Source organism: Manis javanica, chromosome 16 (genome assembly GCF_040802235.1).
Source record: "Manis javanica isolate MJ-LG chromosome 16, MJ_LKY, whole genome shotgun sequence".
Classification (NCBI taxonomy): domain Eukaryota; kingdom Metazoa; phylum Chordata; class Mammalia; order Pholidota; family Manidae; genus Manis; species Manis javanica.
The window spans coordinates 31,871,114-31,888,692 of record NC_133171.1 but is presented as its reverse complement, the minus strand read 5'-3'; the positions used below and the strand labels follow the sequence as shown (position 1 = coordinate 31,888,692).

Sequence of the window (17,579 nt, the reverse complement as noted above, 5' to 3'; positions counted from 1 at the left end):
AAAATTAAAAAAGTGTTTTTATTATAGAACGAAGGGGAAATAAGAAAATGCAAAAGTGTAGAAAGCAGCAATTTTACAAAGTGTACATTTTGTACCCAAGTTTAATAAAATGCAATCAGCAGTGTGACTCAGCTTATAGGTTACAAAACCCATTTTTTCCCTCATTTTCCCAACATTTCAGTTTGGATGGAAGAAATGTTCCTTAGAGTTCAACCTTGGTGTTTTGGGGTTGGTACCGCTACAGGGGTCTCCAGGTTTTAGGTCTAGTAACTTGATTTCTGGTACTTAATCCAGGGGTGGAAACATTCAGGCCACCCCCTTCGACCCTGAGCCACTGTGTACGTGGATGTCAGGCCTCTCTTGAGCAAGGCAGCTGCTCTCTGGGCCTCGCCTGTACAGCGACGGGGACCCCTAGTCATCTCTTCCTGTCCTCTGTGTCTCGTAAAGCAAAACCAGGAGCCGGCTGGCCTCATGTGCCTGGGCACCACGGAGGGTCACTCTTCCTGAGTCACGTAGCAGTTCAGCGATGATTCATTTTCACATGGCCCCTGACAATGATTTCTGGAGTTCCATAAACCATGGCTTTATAAAAAATTTTTAAAAATTGGTTTTCAGAGGCAGATTGAATTTCCAATAATGGAAAAGGTGAATCTTTATATCTTAGGCTCCCTTGGAGCAGGGAAAGAGAAGGAATCATCTCTATGGTTCCTTGGATGCCTATATTTACCCAAAAGCAGCAGCCTATAGCAATTTATCATTTCAAGTCCTATATATTCACTGTCAATGAAAATACATAGGGTACACAGAATATATATATATATACGTATATATGCAATATAGGAGTAAAAGAATCAAAGAAATGAAGAGAAATAGTGGAGCATATCAAGAACATATGTTTCTGTGGTTAAAATTTCTGATCTAATTACAGATCTACATTTGAAGTTATTTGAGAATTGGTATCCCACCAAAAACTGAACGATTCATCATCCAATTTCTAAAGAGAATAGCATTTGTGAACTTTTAAATCATTCTGCTCTCCTTGTAAAGAAAAGATGTGTTACAGGAAAAAGCTTCTACTTTGCTTTATCCTTTTTACATGCTATAGAATCTGATACATTTGTTTATGTCATTTAGGGTCTTGCAGTAAAACATTTGGTATTCTACTAAATTTGATAATATCAATAGAAAAATGTTCTGAAACAAGATACTTGCTGGGAGAACACTGTTTACTGGTTTCAATATCAGTAATTCCTACAAGTTTTCATGTCTTGTTTTAGTAAATATTAAAATATCATGCATCTTAAGATTTTGAGGGTAAGGGTGGAATTTTCATTGTCTATAGCCTATATAACAACAGAATTAATTCACTGTCCGCTACTTGCAAAGCATGTTCTAGACACCCTGGGAACTGTATTGAGTTTTCACTTCCTACGTGCTCTACAAAAAGCAATTGTGATTACAGCTTGTGTTTGTTGAGCACTTAAAATGCCAGACTTTGCGTTAAGGATTTACGTGGATTATAGCATTCAATTCTCGTATTAACCCCCAAAAGTACTGTTATCCCCCTTTTATAAAGGGGAAATGAAGCTCAAATAAGCTGAGCAACTTTTCCAACATATCACAGTGAGCAAGCAGCAGAGCAGAGATTTTTCTGCCCGCAGAGCCTGTGCACTAACTACTCGGCTGTAGTTGCCCTCTCTTCTCAAAGGTACTTCAGTCTAATGAGAGGATTAGTATAAGGAGCAAAGGGAAAATTGAATAAACACTGCATAAGCCTGAAAACCGGCATGTAAATGATTGAAGTAGAAAAGAATTGCTTGTATGTTTGCTAAGTGGGAAATTCACAGGTAATGTCACGTGACTCCTCATATCAATTTGTACGGCTGTTTAACCCATATTGTTGCTTAGCATTTTGCATGTATATGATTCCTTTTCCTCTGCTGGATTCTGACCTTACCAATGAGGACTGTGTTTTCTATTTTAGGAATCTGCCATAGCAGCTAGTAAAACCACACATAAATAATATGTGCTTTGTAAATATTTGTGAAGTGAATGAAGGAAGGAATTACAGGCAATTAAGATTATTTTGTGGACCGGCTGTACACAGGGACTTGGCAACAGTTTAAGTGAGATAGCAAAGCCCTGGGTAAGGGATGAGAAAGAAGAGATAGAGGCAGGAAATGGTTTATAAAATAAGCAAAATTTATGGAGGACTTATTATTTGAAGTGCTTTAGATGTAGTAAACCATTTATGCATCACAACAACAATCCTAAAAAGTAGGTACTATTATTATCCCCACTTTATAGATGAACTGCAGAGAGATAAATAATTTAACATCACCAGAGAAGAAGTGCTTGTGTCAAGAACTCATGCGGTTTTGTTCTGCCCTTGTCCATGTAGAGGATCCAAGGGTACTTTGGGCATCCACGTGGACATTAAGAGTCACAGAGAACAATGATTCAAAGGTTACCACAAAAATTCCTGTTGGAATGTTAGGACGTTACAGCATTGCCTAACACAGAGAGAATGCTGGAATGGGAAAAGTACAGACAGAAAATGAGCGTTGTGCTATTTTTTTCCACATTCGGCTTAAGTGGCCTTCAGAATACTCCCTAGAAAGCATTTTGGAAAAAGTGGGGGGAGGTGCTAATAATAACAAAAACAACAATAGGTCTTTGTACTGCCCTTTTATAATCTGTAGGAATTGTGTTTACTGAAATAATGTACATTCTAAATTCAGTGACTGAATATGGCAACTCTCTTCCCATATATAAAGTTATTTTTCAGTGTTCCCCACAGTTCTATGAAGTTACATTTCTTCCTTTGGAGAGGAAAAAGCTGAGTCTCAGAGTTTTAGGGACTTGCCAGTGGTGTCCCCGCTAACTGGAGGTTCAAGTAGGTCAAAGCCTGACCTGGCCCCTTCTCAGGTGGATTTCAGTTTAAAGGAAACCCAGTCCGAGCAGCCTTCCCGACCTGGCAGCACACATTAAAACCATCCCACCAAATCACTCTTCATCTCATCCACTATTGTGTTTGGCAATAGAGTCCTCACTCCCCCAGTGGCTTATCTCTACGTTTTGTTTATTTTCTCTCTGCTCTGAGGGAACCTAAGCTCTCTGAAAGCAGGCTCTGGATCAGTCTCGTGCTCTGATCTTTACCTACACAGTGTCTGGCAAGTAGCGGGCATTCCATTATGGGGTGTTGCAGAAAATAACAAAACCCAAACCCCCAAAGCCGGTGGTCCCATCAGTGACAGGGGACATGTGGGCTGAAGAGTGCAGGACAGTGTAGCAGTGTGTTCCTGTGGGCCCTCCATTCCCACTGTCCTGGCTGTGAGGTAACTGCCAATTTACCAGGCTTAATGTGGGCAGGGAATGAAAAGAAATGGGAATTAATCAGGGAACTTTACGGGAAATTCTTCCCAACAGTCAACAGTGGCTTAGGATTGAGTAATGCTGGGACAATTGCAGGGTAGCCAGAGAAGCAGAAAGTGAACCGGAAGGCTGAAGTATACCACAAGGTCATTTGGTGCTTACCAGATTTTACACTGGGCTTACATTATTAAATTTATTATTTTATTAGCAGCCCCAACCTAAAACATATGCTTTAACCAAAATATTCATAATAAATATAACATCTTTAGAATTTCTTTCCCATATCCTATATTCTTTCAGAATTTTTTTTTTTTGATGTGTAAAAAGTGAATCTGCTTTGTGCACACATTGTTTATGGGATTGTTCCTTCCACATGTAAAGATAAATCAGTTCTGGGTTGCTTGCTTAGTAATCTGCCTGTGACTTGTATATGATCCACAATGCACAGAAATTTCCTTTAAGCATTTGAATCATAATAATATCCACTTTGATTTTTGGCCCTGTGTGGCCTCCCACTGGAAGAGAATTGAGAATTTGCATAAAAACCACACAGAGTACAAGGAAAAGCACAGCATTATGAGTGGGTTCTGTCCCAGCTCTAGTGGGTTCTACTATTGAGCAGCTATGTTACCTCCAACAAAAAATGTTATGCTGGAGTCTGTAAAATGGGGAGAATAATCCCTAATTCACAGAGTTGTGAGAATTAAATACATCCTGTCTGGTAAACTGTAATAGCTCAAAATTTAACTGTCACGTCACATTACATTGGATTCCTGAAATGCCGTCCAGCTGCTATGAGTGGGGCGTTAGGGGCCTTCCGATCCCTCCTACTTCCTTACAGTACATTCTAGGGATTATAGGAGAACAATCCTCTCTTTTGTGGTATTTCAGCAAAGGATATTTCTCTCCTGCTTCAGATACATCAAAAATCTTCATAACTGCGGCTGAAATTTCCAGTTCAGCATATCCTCCAGATAGGGGTTTCTCTCTGTACACCCCACTGGAGGACGTCTGTCTGGTCCTGCCATCATGCAGACACTGTTAGGCTTCGTGCAGCCTGACCAATCCAAATCCCTCGACCTGGTGTGGAAGAGTTGACAGGGAAGAATGAAGGGTTGTTTTTGGAATTAGCAGTAAGGTGGGACATGGTTATGTTGCTATGTCCAATTTACGTTAAGTCCAGGGTGGAAACCAACGTCAGAGAATCATGCAATCAGATGTCCAAGTTCTTGGCCTTCTGAGGTCCTTATTTACAAGTTCAGGCAATGCTAATTTAAGCTTCCATGTAAGAATAATTTCATACTTTTGTGGGATGCCTTTTTCAGGTTCTTGGGCATCCATCTCTGAAGGCATATTCCTCAAATCCATATTGAGGAGGTGGATGTCATTCATCACTTAGCCATGCTGCTGCAGATTACTGTGAATCACTGCAGTAAGCCAGTGTCACCTGCCAAATCTGCCTCATATGTTTTACCAGAGGCCCCTCCCTAAACTCAAAAAGCGCAGCAAAAACCAAGCTATAGCCTTTAACAAAGCTTACTGACAACTTGAGGATATAGAGAGGAATGAAACAATCAGAAAAGGAGAGTGTAACCCTATAAAGTAGCCATCCACGATCAGGGGAGGCAGCTGTCCGAGCATGGGCTCGAGAAGTGGACACCTGGGTGAAGGAGTGAGCCGTCACAGGCTATTCAAAACCCCATTTCCACCACACAGAAATATCTTGAAGACTAAATGAGTCACCCTAAGTATTACCATTATCAGCATTACATAGATTTCTGCCTGATGCTTACTAAGCATCCACTAACTGTTCACTACTATTATTATTGTTCCTGGTACTATCATGCTGTTTGTGCCTCTCCAACACTCAGCCCACCACCATATTCTAGGGATTAACCCACCTCCTGTGATACTGTCATCTCTCTTCCCCCAGGTTCAAATTTTCAATTTTATCTGGGATTCAGATATCAGGGAAAAATAATTTTTGCCCTCCAATAAACTAACATGCCCTCGGCCCCAGAGAAAGACAACTTTAATATTGTGTATATCAGTTTAGTCCTTTATTAATTGCAACCCCCAATAATGGAAGAGGATTTCTGTTTTGCTCAGCAGAACCAAAGCACTTCCATTAAAGTGCTTTCTCCACAAAGGGGTACCATTCTTGGGGTGGATAAGGGCAAAGAGGACACAATCAAGTAAACCAGCAAAAATGCGTAATTTCTAATTGAGAAGAATGCTGTGGGCAGTTTTCTGTGATCAAAAATAATCAGGGGACCTAGTTCAGAATCCAGAGTTAGGAGAGGCCTCTGACAAGATAGCATTTAAAGAGAGACCTAAAGAATGAGAAGGAACCAGCTGGGCAAAGGGTGGAAAGAATATCACTCCAGGCAGAGCAACATTTTCCCTTTGTTTTCTCCAATTTCATGCTTTGGTGATCAGCACAGATACCTTTATGTAAAGAACGCTGATTCCCTTGGAACCTCCTACCCACTCCCCATGGATGAGTATCAGCTGGTTTTAACCAATCATGGCAATGCTATTCCCCTTCACCAGTGATTGGTTTTAGGGTAGGTGTCGAGACTATATTCTAACAAATGATAACACAAGCAGAAATACAATGAAAGACTTCTGTAAGAGCTTTGCTTCTTTTTAAAAGGAGAAAACTACAGAGTTCACTGTCACCACCCCTTTCTTCTTCTTGCAGTCAATGTAGAAATGATAAATGGAGCTGTGGCAACTATTTTGAGACTATGAAGCAAGAAGCACAGATGTTATGAATGCCTGAATAGAAAAATGCAAACAAGATGTACCTTAATTAACTTATTGAGTCATTCATTGGACAGCCCTGAAATCTGCTATTAGACTTCATCTAATGTGAGAGAAATAAAGCTCTTTTTGTTAAAGTTATTATTAGATTTTTCTGTTATTTGCAGCTGAAAACATTCCTAATACAGCAAAGTAGTGGCTGATCATATTTTTAAGAGGATCATTCTTAAGGGGGATCCTGCTGTTTTCTAAACTTTTAGGATGATCTCAGTGTTATGTCGAGAACTAAGTCACTAACTAAACATTACTGTAGATTTGCTACAATGAGCACAGTTTAAGTAGAAAATTCATAATCACAGAGACATATCAGATGCAAACAGAGACTTAACATGAGAAAAGACTTCAGAACATTCCCTCCTTAGATGAAGGTATCTGTTGGAGAAGTTCTGGCTCTTTTGAGAAAAAACAGAAAGTTTAGTCTAGGCATAATTGTCACATCAGACTCCATACAGTCTGATGACTCCTTCTTTGATAAAGGTTAAAATATTTGATATTCTGAACGTCACTCTTCTATTTTACATGATATCTGTGAGAATGAAACTCAGACATGTGATATAAATAAACCTTCATTTCCATTGCCAAAAAAAAAGGAAACGTAATATAATACATTAAGTGTTGATAAAGAGAAACCTGGTGATCCTTCAGGATAGTGATAAGATGGAATGGGACAAGCGATAGACCTTCACTTTTCTTGAATATGATATATCAAGACATCCTTCCCACCCAAAAGTCATTAATACTGCAGAATCTTTAAAGGGAAAAATAAATAAATCCCAAACTTTGGATCCTATTAAATGCACTATACAATTCTCACTTCTGGTAAGATTTGAGACCAATCAAGTTCTATAGTCCTGAAAGTTTATGCTTCTCAACTGAATAATTGTGGGTAAAATTGTAGCATTTCCAGAATATCTTGCCTGGCTTTAGTATATCTGTATATCAATAGGCATTCAGAGGTGGAAAGAAGTATGGCTTTAGTGCATTTCATCACTCCTCAGGGGTGGAGAGAAGTTCATCTCCATATCATGGGCAATTACCTGGGCAAGGAGGGCTTATCTGTACCCGAGAGGGGAGGGGAGGGCCAGTTTTGTTGCTGCTGGAGCAGGAGAGAGAGATGGGCTGGACTGCAGTTTGTAAGCAATAAATGGGTTTTAAACTTTATTTCTCCCTTTGATGATTTCGGTTTTTAGAGGTATTTTGCCCTGGGATTTCCTCTCCCGAGACTTACAATAATACAGACCTAGAAGAAAATTGCTGTGAGATTTAAATAATGAGCAACAAGTACTAATAGGGAAATACGTCTAGCTATTAGAGTAAGATCTATAATCTGTCAATGGCAATGAATGAATTCATTGATCAATCGATATCAGATGTTATCAAAGCCTACTGTCTTCTATTTCACATTTTTTACCATAAGTAATCAAAAATATATTTCCTGGTTTTTGTTCAATATTACTTATTTTTTCCAATCTATTGTTGGCTCTGTAAAATTGTTGTCTTTGTCATTAATAAATATTGTCTGTAGACCTTTAAGAAATTGTTGTTTAAATAAATAGGAATGGCATTACTTATGGCTATGGTCCCATACCACTTACCCTACAGCAATGTAATCAACTTTCCTTTAACCTGCCTAACTGGTAAGGTGTAACTTTTCAGTCAGTCAGAGCTCTACAGAAGAACTCCATAGACTAACAGAAATAGGCCCTAGTTAACTTATACAGAGTAGAGTTCCTGAAAGCTATCAGAACTCATCATCTGGCAGTAAGGCTAGAGAACCAGACTTGGAATTCTGCAGAGCCACAGTATTCCCAGTGACCCAGGACCTGGGAATGACAGGAATAGTGTCATGGCAACAAAAATCCAGGACCTCACCCTGGATTAAGTGAATTCCTACCATTTTCTACATCTTTAATCTTCTAGCCAAGATTTAAATTCCAGGGAATAAGTATCTAATTGACCTAGTTTTAATGATACACTCAGATTTTGACTAAGAAAGTATAGGGGCCCTGGAGTACAAATCCACCAGGCTGAGCCCAAAATAGTAATAATAATAAAATTATAATTCCTCTAAAAGAAATGTGATGTTATTAAGAAGGTATAATGAATTCTGAGCAGTCACAAATTACAGATGTTCAATACACCATCTTTAACCAGTTTTTGCAAATTACCTTACCTATTTTCCACTCATGGTTAAGTAATAATAATGCTTTATATAGACATTCTGAAAACCAGCTCCTTATCATTTGCTTGATACCTCAGTTGCTGAAATACAGGAAGAGCTAAGTGGATTTTATTTAAACTGGAGTTCAAAGTGCTTGAAAGCTCGGAGGGGTTCATGATACAGTCAGCCCGCTAACACACTGTCTCCCCATTTTTCTGAGTGGCACCACAGCTAGCTGATTTGATAAGAAAGTGACTCATCACACATTACGTCAAGTCATAGTGAAAGATCTGGATGATGTGACCTCAAATGCTAAGATCAGCTATGCTTCCCCTCTCTTGCACACCACCAATGGCCGGTCAGCACCTCAGACAGAGCCTTCCCTCTCTGTGTCATCCTGTATTATCCAGAGCACCCACCTCATCCCACATTTTGACTCCCTGTAGCTTCCCTGCTACTGCTGGTAACTTGCTTTTTCCACCTTATCAGTATCTCCCCACCATCACCGCCACCAAGTACTATAAAGTGAGGCCCGGGAGCAATGTCACTATGCTCTTCCCTAACTCTTCAGTAGGAAAATCCTGCCATTCTTTATTTTTAATGGGACACAGGGGGTCCTGGAAATGCTTAGAAAGAAGATTTGCCAAATGCTAAACTAAGGAGAACAGTGCCAGTTGTTCAACAGCTTCAGACTCACTGAGGAGCTGAGTGGAAGAAAAACTTTAAAAGGCACTTACTTTCCTTGCTTAGGTTTTTGATAGAGTTGACAATATTGAGAAATAGTTGAATTCAACCTGCGGGGTCATTTTAAGAAAAAAAATAAAAATTTTGATTACATATTGATTTTTCTCAGGATAAAGAGAATGAGATGGCTTCTTGTTTTGTCAATGAGACAATTCTCTTATTCAGTCTGCTCATAGACAGGTTTTATCTCAGACTGCCAACCCAGTTATTTTATAAATGGTTGAGTTAGAGATTTTTTTCAGAGGAGTATCAGAAAGTTATCAGAAATAATGCAGACAAGCTTCTCTTCATTTTCTTTCTCAAATGATGGAAAGTCAGAAGAATGGTTTGGGTTATCTCTAGACACATATCATTGCTTGGGCAAAGTATGCATAAGTTGTTCTGGGAGACTGAACTGCCCACAAATATTTCAGTGAACTTTCCAGAGAGACTGGTTCCCCGCAAAGCTGAGGCACAAATTCATGTGGTACTTACTACCTTACTAGTATCCCTACAGTCTTAGGGAAGCAGGAGTGAAGGAACCAGAGAAGGAGGGAGGAAGCTGGAAGAAATGATACCAGAACATCTTATAGAGAGAATATTCCAGTTATCCTCTGCCAGGCCCCTGACCAAGAAGCCAAGCCATTCCTCAGTCCCTGCACATCCACACCTCAGCACGTTTTTCTCTTTCCAGGCTAAGTCAGTAACCACTGACTTAACTATTCATAACACTGCCTACAGGGAGGAATTTTTTCAAGGCTGTCCTTCCATCTCTGGGTGGGACTGCAATGTGGGGGCAATCCACTTTCCACCAGCATGAATGTACTGTGAGAATTCATTTGTAAACTGGCCTAAGTTGTCTCTTCTTCCCTCACTTGGGTGAAGTCATCGGGGACCACCCACTTTCCAACCTCTGTCCCAAGGAAGCCCAAGGTGTGAGCTGGATGGGGGTGTTGGTGCCACAGTGATGGGTGACACAAGAATTTGAGATACATCTATGTGTAATTTATTCATGCCTTCTAGACATGTTCAGGCTTGATCTCAGTGTTGCATTTCTATCCTAAGCTTGCTGATACATCCACCCAAACTTATCACTTATCATATCTGATAATACCATGATAGCCTCCCTAGAGACAACAAGCGGCACACAAGTTTCTACTAAAATCTGGTAAAATACCCAAAGCCAATTTTGATATGAGACCATTCTTGTCATCCACAATTCTTGGAACCTCCTAAACTGTACCAACTGTGTCCATTTCAAAGCCTGGGTCTCCAGCCTTTCTGCAAAACAGTGAGAACCTGAATCCTTCCAGCAAGTTCCCTTTATTTAAGTTAAGAAGTCTGCTTTTGTTTCTTGCAGCCAAAGAACCCTGATGCATAAAAATGGTATACTGGTCAGGCAAGTTAGATAGCAGTTAGCTCTTCCACTCAGGCAGCCTGAGCTATGTATTTTTGCATAATATATGTTATCTTCATGACATTACTTATTGATGTGTTAGAGCAAAACATAAGAAACTATTTGAGCTTTCCATTGTGCCCAACATACAAAGAAAGTAACCCTGGTCTCTCAGCTCTACTGAAAAGCAAAGTAAAATACCACAACACTATTTACCTATAATTTGATCATAGACTTCCTCTGTGGTTATTTCACATCTAATTCACACAACTGTTCAATGCATTTAACTAACCTAAGAGTGAAACAACACATCTCACTCCAGGAATCATGACAACTTCATATCAGCTACAGAGATTTTGCATGCTTTAATAACAATTCCATTTTTTGAACTACTTAGTAGTTTAAAATGTTAAACCTGAAAAAATATTAATATTCTTAGGTTTCTTTTTCCTCAAAAATCACTTCCTAAGAACCAGTCATAGAGATAGATAGTCAGGTGGCTGGAGGACAGAAGTGAGAGGGAAACTTTTCACTGCATTACCTTTGAACCTTTAAAATTTTGGATTAGGTGAAAATATACATATACCTATTCAAAAAATAAAATAAAACAATGAGCTGTCAAGAAAATAAATAATCTAATAAACTGTACTTGTATATATTGATGTATCTTTATATGATGGAATAATAAACATCCATTAAAAATCATATTGTCAGCAAAACTAAATGATAATGTTTAGGCATGCACACTGAGTAGTAAAAATATAAAGAAAAATAAAGCAATGATTACCATAAAACCACTAAGAATAAATTTCAGCAGCGAAGGAGAGGATTATATCACAAGAGTGTTTCTGGGTTAGCTGAGAGAGGGTGGCTGCAAGAGTGCCTTTTACTAATTCACTTATGTGGTTTATTATATTCGTGTTATATTTAACAATATAAAAATTTTTAAGACAGAAAAATGTTTTTTAAGGATTTTTTAATGAGATGTGAAAATGCTCATAATATTAAATTCAATGGAAAAAAGGAAGATACACAATTCTATAAGCAGTATATTCCAATTATGTATATGGGGTTGGGCATTTGCAAAAATAGATATTAAAATAAAATATCAAATGTTAATTGTACCTTTTAGTTTTCTTATTATTTTGCTTTTTTTCTTATATGTTCAATATAGGAATTTGTACAGTGAAAGTTTTATTAAAAAGGATGAGGTGGCAAACCTAACTTGTAGGGTAAATATTAACCCTTAATCCTTAGTTCCTATAAATACAGGCATATGATATGTTGTAATCATAAAATTTTAGAGCTAGAAGCCATACGAGATCATTTTTTCACACACCTCACTTTTCTTGACGTGGAAACAAAGCAGTAGTTACGCAAACTGACTTGGCCAAGGTTTAGGATTAGTTAGTCGCAGACCTGGGACAGGGCCCAGTTCAGCAAAAGGTTCTACCCTCTCCCTACCATCATCCATGCAGGCCTACTATGGAGAGGGAGCACAAAGCTTTCCTCTTTAAAGAAAGTTTCACTGACTTTAAAACATGAGTAGGTGAGAATTATAATTAAGCAACATCACCAATGAAATGTAAATTATGTATTGAAATACCCTAATAAAGCAAGTGTTAAAAACATTGCAGACATTTTGGTTTGGAATTTTTTGAAGAAACAAACAATACCAACACACCCTTGAACTCTTAGATCTGCGAATTCACTTATCTAATTTAGTATGGGTAGCTTGTGATTGCAATAAAGTCCAACAGGGCAGCTTTCATTGCTATAAAAATGGTACAGTATATGTGGCAACTGCTTTAAATCATGCTTGTTTTGACAAGCTGTTTCTTAGTTCCACATCATTTGCACTTTAGCCCCCCCACTCCTCTGCCATGCAGACCCAAGCAATTTGGATAAACACCACATGACCTCAACTGTACCTCAGAGGCAGAGGGAAAAAAAAACAAAAAAAAAAGAAAGAAAAGAGACAAATTACTCCTCCTGAGTTCTAGCTGCCACCTAACCTGTTTCTATTGCTTGTCTACTCTTCATTTTTTATATTAGTTTTTTAAGCACTTCAAGTTTTAACTCCTTGGTATGTAACATTTGAACTTTCCTCTCCATATTTTACTGCCTGAAAGGTAATCTCCAACCTCCAACCTTCACTGAGTACCTACTATGTGCGAGACACAATCCTCAAGGTTAGGAATATAGATATAAATAAATAATGGTTTCTTCCCACCAGAAGTGAATTATTTAATGCAACAGCTAGACAAATAAGCTGATGATCGCAATAACATGTGATTGGTGTCATAAAGAAACCGGTGGATACTCTGCTCATGGCCTTTTTTTACCCCAGGAGTAACTATTAGCTAAAACTTAACCCAAGTGTCTGGTTCTACACATCCACCCCTCTTTACAACATCTTAGGTTCCACAGAATGAACCCAAGTGGAAAGCCTACCAGTCCCAATCCCCTGCTCATGTCAAGCTTATACAAGCAAATAGCTTTTCAAACTGAATGTGCAAAAACAAACATATAGACACTTTCTATACAAATCCCTCAAACATAATTTCAGACTAGACTATAAAAAAGATTATTGATATATCTCTACCTTTCCAGGCAGTGACCAGAGAGTTAACTCCATGAACAAGGGTACTGTGAAAGGCATTGATATTGACTAATCATCATCCATATCTCCCCTTATAAACAGAATCCCCATTTATTTGGGGCAGCAATGCACACAGCCCACATGCTTTGTAAGATAATTACCTTCCCAGACTCCTTTGCTGTTGAGGATACCAGCGTGGCACAGTTCTGCCCATGAGAGTTTATGGAAATCTGCTAGGAAGCTTCTGAGGGTCTTTCAATGCTTGTAAAAAGGACAAAAGTAAGGAAACATCTTCCTTGGCCACTTCTTTCTTATTTGAAAGCAGAGGAGATATTTAGAGTTATAGCAACCATGGATAATGAGCTGACAAAAATAAAGACAAAAGTGAGCATGCTTAGGCCCCAGAGAAGAAAGAACTTGTATCCATGGACATTCTGGAGGGACTGGACTATGGACTTCAGACCTAAATTTCTGTTAGGTAAACATTACATGTTCCTACAGTTAAGCCACTTTTACATGCCCTCTGTGTTTACTTGCTGCTGAAAGCATTCCTAATGCAGATATATGTCAACCTTATTGTTCTCTCTAGTCTTAGGACTGAGAACTGTGGCTGACACACTTTAAGGGGTCAAAGAATATTTGTTGAAATAATATTTAATGAGTGGATTTTAGAGCAGATACTAAGCATCATACCTAAACTTGTGGATGGTAAAGATGTTTTATTTTACATTGGATTTTTATTTTGAGTTCAATTTCTTGAAAACAAAATGTGCAATGCAAATTTTGTTTGCCTTATACTACTTTATCCTTGCTGACAAACTCGCAGATGTGTTTATCTCTGGACACATTATCCAAGGAAAAATAGACCCCCTCTCCAGTCCCAGAAAAATCAGTATTGACTGGTCCTAGCCAATCATGGTGGTCTCATTTATACCCTTGTGCACAGTGAGTGGCATATGCCTGGGCACGAGAGGCAATTGGGGCCAACGGGGCTGATTCTGCTGGGGGCTTCAGAGAAGAGTCTTTTTCACTAAGAAAAGGTCATACACACTTCTGACAAAGATACTGCTGGAGAAGAATCATTGGGAAATAGGGACTTGGCCTTTATTTAAATGGACTTTAAAAATTTTAATAAGGAATACATGATAATGTATTACTTGTGTAAATCTGAGCTATTAATAAGTTAAAGGACTAATAACAAATAAAAGGGAAATCTATTAAAAACTGATAGTTTGTGTTCTTCTGTCCACATCATCAGGCAACTGGTCTTGGTCTTGCTTGAAGTTTGCAAAGAATCAGACCAAAGACGTACAGCAAATAACTAGGACTCCCTGTTGAGCTCTGATTCTTGACCTCTTTTGTGAACACTATTTCCTCTGACTTCTTATCATATGTTTCTTGGTTTCAAAGTGTTTTTCTGAGAGTAGAAGCAGCAGTGAAAATATCTCTTCGCTTCTAGGCAAACTACTGAATCATTAACTCTTGTCATCAGCCACTCAACGTCCCTAGGGTTGTCAGGGCTAGCTAGGTGAAGGACTTCTGTTGAATAACTGAGATATCATTGTATTTTAATAGCATCCCTGAAAAGTATTAGCAAATGTACAGAGGGTCCTTAAAATGTTGAAAAGTTTAAGTAACATAGCAACATTAAATTCTGACATTTATAAAACATGGCATTTGCTTGTTGATTTATTCATTCACATTCACATGTTTTCCCTTAATGCAGGAAAAGCAAAGAGAATGGCAGGCATAGGTAAGATTGAAAACTCTTAGAAGCTAGGCAGAGACAAGAACTTGGATGAAACTGAAGCTAAGAAAAAGAATAACAAATTATGCTTTATTAAAAGGAAGGAAGGAACAAAGGAAGGGAGGGAGGGAGGGAAGGAAGGAAAACCTAGTTCCTGATGTATTATATGATTTGGATTTTTCCTCAAGTAAGATAATAGAGAATTACAGGTTTACCATCTAAATGTAATCATTTTCAAGTATCTTAGAGGCAGTATGCTCTGATTTTAGATGTGTTGTCATTAACTTAAAAATATCTTCAGAGAAAAAATCATAATACTGTGACATTCTTCTACAGTTAGTCATTTTTTCTATTTATTCTTACTGGCCCTACTGAAACCCTTGTTTTTTATTACTTTGTTTAAAATCTAAATTCAGTAGGATAGCAAAGCATACTTTAATGACCTTTAAACCTGTTACAATCCTGAGCAAGTAAAAGACTGAAAATAAGACTTTAATATGTCAGCCAGGCAATTTTCTAAACCTGCCTCTAAATTCTGTGAATCCACCTCTCCAAAAGGTCGGCAGAAGTAAAAGCTTCATTGAACAAGTCAATGTCAGTACCATGTCTTTTGCCAAGAATGCTTGGCAGAACAAAGGATTCCATTGTTTCAAAAGACTGACCTAGTGACTTGGTCGGAAATGTTTTCTTTATATTAATTGAGTTGAAGAGACAGAATAAAGTCAAATAACTGTTTTAAGGTAGAAGCAATTCAAAGCAGTTCTTAAGGGCTCTGAAGGTTGATAGATCTGGGTTTGAATCTCACTCTACCAGCTGTGAGATCTTAGTAAGTCAATTTGCATCTTTATGACTCAATTTCTCCATTTGTGAGGTGGGAATAATATCAGCTCAAATACATCAAAAACTGCTGGCTGTGTCTCAATACCCATTGTTCCCTTCTTTCTTAACATTAAAATCTTAATTTTTACCTAGGCACAAATGACTGAAAAAGAATCTCTTTTACAACTAGGTATGGTCATTTGTCTAAGAGGTGGGATATATGTTACTTCAGGAAAGTATCTTTAAAAAGGGGGAGTGTGACTGGGGAAGGCAGTATAGCATAGAGAAGACAAGTAATGACTCTGTAGCATCTTACTAGGCTGAAGACAGTGACAGCAATGGGGGATGAGGACTTGATAATATGGGTGTATACTGAAACCACATTGCTCATGTGAAACCTTCACAAGATTGTATATCAATGATACTTTAATTTTAAAAAAATGGGGGAGTGACCTCATCACCCTTCCTTCTTCCTACAAGTGGAATATGGACATGATGGCAGGATCCCCAACAGCTTCCTTTGTGAGGTAACCTTGGCAATGGAAGCTACATATGCAGCAGGAAAAAACAGAAAGAGACTTAGTCCCTCCCACCATGTCACATCAGCCCTAAACTACTTTTGGAATACTTGAACAGGAAAGAGAAATAAACCATCTAACTTAAGCCATTGTTGGAGGCATTTAGTTCTGTCAGCCTTAATCCTAATAGATAATACTGCCACAAGAAAGGTTTGAAGAATTAAATGAGATCATGTGCCTTTTATATAGTAAGTATACAACAAAGGATGCCTATTATTAATCAAAGATAATATTTTGGGCTAGGTATTCAAAAGAATAAAATATATCTAGAAAAGCTTACCTCTTAGACCAGTGGCATCAAGGAATTATAGACACCCATCAAAGGATAAACTCTCTCCTGGGAAGAAATTTTTGATGTTATTAAAATAAAATACCTGCAATAAAGAAAAGAGGTCAAACAGACCTGGAATAGCTCCTAATTCCCATAGTAACCACACATTTCCTTACACTTAGTGTTGCCTAATGTTCTCAGTCTGAAGGACCCTGAATTCTAGTAAGAGATTTAAAATAGAAAATTAAGATAGGTACATGTGAAATCCTGGAAAGTAAAACCCTCTGAATGGTGATAGATCTCCTAATGATAACCTCAATTAACTGTAGCACTATGCACAAAAGAAACAATTTTGAAATGGAAATAAATTCTCAAAAGGCTGAAAACCAGCTGAAACAGTGTTGAAAAAAATGTATATATATATTAAATAATTATAAATATATGTGATTTCTGCATCAGACATTGTCAAGAATCATTTGAAATTGCATTGTATGTATTATAGATATTTCTGGAGAATATGAAAATTCAAGGCACCCTTCCCCAGTCCACAATCATAAGCTATATCTAAAAAATGTCATAAAAAAATTTTTGTTAGTGCAACCCGATGATTTTTCTAAGTATCCATTGACATAATTTTCACCTCTTTTCCCTATCTTGCTGCCAGAGCACATCTTAGATTGCTATTTTACTTTCCCTAATAATCACAATACCAATTCTTTGTGTTTTATTTACTTCTCTGATTACTTGTACCTAAATCTCACAGCCTAAGTATCTTGAAGCCCTGGCAGAAAGGTCAGGGTAAGTTTTATAACTGCGAAGTATAAAATCAGCATTTTAGGCATCCCAGTTGCAAAGAAAGAAGAAGGAATGGAATCTAACAGTGGTAAAGCTTAAAGACCATACATACTCCACCTCACTAAGATTCATACTTTTTTTGAGATTAATACCAAAAAATAAAAATAAATAAGAGGAATGTAGGTATCAGCATCAACATTTTACAAGTAAACATCATGTTCAGAGGTGTTAAGTAGTTTGACCAAGGTCACAGAGCTTGTGAGCAACCCAACCAGGATTGGATTCT

The 17,579-nt window shown here is 38.0% G+C and overlaps 1 long non-coding RNA gene across 4 annotated transcripts in view; it reads right to left on the bottom strand.

Annotated features, from left to right (window-relative positions):
• LOC140846705 (uncharacterized) overlaps nucleotides 1-17,579 on the bottom strand; it is a 111,729-nt gene that overhangs the window by 64,419 nt on the left and 29,731 nt on the right. For 3 of the 4 annotated variants that reach the window (XR_012126099.1, XR_012126098.1, XR_012126096.1), the window contains 2 exons: nucleotides 16,508-16,564; nucleotides 13,245-13,389 (listed from right to left, as the gene is read on the bottom strand). This is a non-coding gene — a long non-coding RNA (uncharacterized lncRNA). Of the gene's footprint in view, nucleotide 1; nucleotides 4,456-13,244; nucleotides 13,390-16,507; nucleotides 16,565-17,579 lie in introns of those variants that run through there. The other variant, XR_012126097.1, reaches the window with a different exon arrangement.